Raw genomic sequence first — 3,042 nt, 5'->3', positions numbered from 1 at the left:
TGTAGTAATATGTAGGTTTCAAATACTTCTGTAACTCCAAAAACCCTGAGAAATTAGGACGTCTTAAATAATTTGTATATTGATCTACTTCAGTTTGAATTGGTATTTTTTCACTCTCTGGTAAAAAATTAAAATTATTCTCGTGAGCGCATACTTTCTGTTTTTTCAGCAAGATCAAATAACAATCATCCAAGAAGATCCTAAAGGCCTTACTTGGCACAAACACTAATTAAAACATAAAAACACAATCATAACAGGGCATAGATGATTTATTTATTACTAAACAGAACAAAAAGCAAGGAACCAAAATAAAATTGGGTTGCCTCCCAACAAGCGATATCGTTTAACACCCCTAGCTAGGCATAAAGGTAGCAATAGATCTAGGTATTGTCATCTTTGGTATGAAATCCATAAGTGGCTCTCATAATAGATTCATAAGATAATTTAATTTTCTTTATAGGAAGGTGTTCCATGCCTTTCCTTAATGGAAATTGGAATCTAATATTTCCTTCTTTCATGTCAATAATTGCACCAATCGTTCTAAGGAAAGATCTACCAAGAATAATAGGACAAGTAGGATTGCAATCTATATCAAGAACAATGAAATCTATGGGCACATAATTCCTATTGGCAACAATAATAACATCATTAATACTTCCCATAGGTTTCTTAATGGTGGAATCCGCCAGATGCAAATTAAAAGAACAATCATCTACTTCACGGAAACCTAACACATCAAACAAAGTTTTTGGAATCGTGGAAACACGAGCACCCAAATCACATAAAGCATAGCATTCATGATCTTTAATCTTAATTTTAATAGTAGGTTCCCACTCATCATAAAGTTTTCTAGGGATAGAAACTTCTAATTCAAGCTTTTCTTCATAGGATTGCATTAAAGCATCAAGATATGTTTAGTAAAAGCTTTGTTTTGGTCATAAGCATAAGGAGAATTTAACATGGATTGCAACAAGGAAATACAATTTATCAAAGAACAGTTATCATAATTAAATTCCTTGAAATCCAGAATAGTGGGTTCATTGCTATGTAAAGTTTTGACCTCTTCAATCCCACTTTTACCAATTGTTTCATCAAGATCTAAAAACTCCGGATCATTGGGACGCCTTCTAACTAAAGTTGAATCATCTCCAATCCCATCTTTATCAAGATTCATATTGGCAAACAAGGACTTAATAGGAGACACGCCAATCACTTTTAGATCTTCATTATTATCATGAAAAGTAGAAGAACACGCTTTCACAAAGCAATCTGTTTTAGCACGCATCCTAGCGGTTCTTTCTTTGCACTCATCAATGGATATTCTCATGGCTTTGAGAGACTCATTGGTATCATGCTTAGGTGAAATAGATCTTAGTTTCAAAGAATCAACATCAAAATAAATTCTATCCACGTTCCTAGCCAACTCATCAATCTTAAGCAATTTTCTTCAAGCAAAGCATTGAAATTCTTTTGCGAATTCATAAAATCTTTAACACTAGTATCAAAATCAGAGGGCATATAATTAAAATTTGCATGAGAGTTTTTTTAAGAATTACCATAATTATTAGAGGGATTACTAGGAAACGGCCTAGAATTAAAGTTTCCTCGCTATAAGCGTTGTTACCAAAATTGTTCCTACCAACCAAAATCACATCCATAGATTCATTATTATTCTCAATCAAAGTGAACAAAGACATATCATTAGGATCAGAAGAAACACTCTTATTAGCAAACAATTTCATAAGTTCATCCATCTTTCCACTCAAAACATTAATCTCTTCTATTACATGAACCTTTTTACTAGTGGATCTTTCGGTATGCCATTGAGAATAATTAACCATAATATTATCTAGGAGTTTAGTAGCTTCTCCTAAAGTGATTTCCATAAAAGTTCCTCCTGCGGCCGAATCTAAAAGATTTCTAGAAGCAAAATTCAATGCAGCATAATTTTTTTGTATAATCATCCATAAATTCAAACCATGTGTAGGCAATTATGTATCATTAATTTCATCCTCTCCCAAGCTTGTGCAACATGCTCATGATCAAGTTGCTTAAAATTCATAATATCGTTTCTAAGAGAGATGATCATAGCGGGAGGAAAGTACTTAGAGATAAAAGCATCTTTGCATGTATTCCATGAATCAATACTACTTTTAGGCAAAGAACAGAACCAAGTTTTAGCACGATCTCTAAGTGAAAAGGGAAATAGCTTCAATTTAACAATATCATTATCCACACATGTCTTCCTTCGCATATCACACAAATCAACAAAGCTGTTTAGATGGGTAGCGGCATCTTCACTAGGAAGGCCAGAAAATTGATCTTTCGTAACAAGATTCAACAAAGCGGTATTGATTTCACAAGATTCAGCATCGGTAGTAGGAGCAATCGGAGTGCTAATAAAATCATTATTGTTGGTACTGGAAAAGTCACATAATTTAGTATTATCTTGAGCCACCGTGACAAACAATCAATCCAACACACAAGCAAACAAGAGGCAAGCTAAAAGAGACGAACGGAAAAAGGGCAAATAAAACAGCAAATGTGAAGTGGGGGAGAGGAAAACGAGAGGCAAATGGCAAATAATGTAATGTGAGGGTAAGAGTTTGTGATGGGTACTTGGTATGTCTTGACTTGAGCGTAGATCTCCCCGGCAACGGCGCCAGAAATCCTTCTTTTTACCTTTTGAGCATGCGTTGGTTTTCCCTTGAAGAGAAAAGGATGATGCGACAAAGTAGAGTAAGTATTTCCCTCAGTTTTTGAGAACCAAGGTATCAATCCAGTAGGAGACTAACACAAGTTGCCTAGTACCTGCACAAACAAATAAGAACCTTGCAACCAATGCGATAAAGGGGTTGTCAATCGCTTCACGGCCACTTGCAAAAATGAGATCTGATAAAGATAATAAGATAAATATTTTTGGTATTTTTGTTGTATAGAATGGAAAGTAAAGACTGCAAAATAAACGGCGACAGAAATTGGCAAGTTGACAGGAAACTACTATGATGTGAAATAGACCTGGGGGCAATAGGTTTCACTAGT

This window comes from Triticum aestivum, chromosome 1A (genome assembly GCF_018294505.1).
Source record: "Triticum aestivum cultivar Chinese Spring chromosome 1A, IWGSC CS RefSeq v2.1, whole genome shotgun sequence".
Lineage (NCBI taxonomy): Eukaryota > Viridiplantae > Streptophyta > Magnoliopsida > Poales > Poaceae > Triticum > Triticum aestivum.
Note: the sequence above shows the minus strand (reverse complement) of the source record.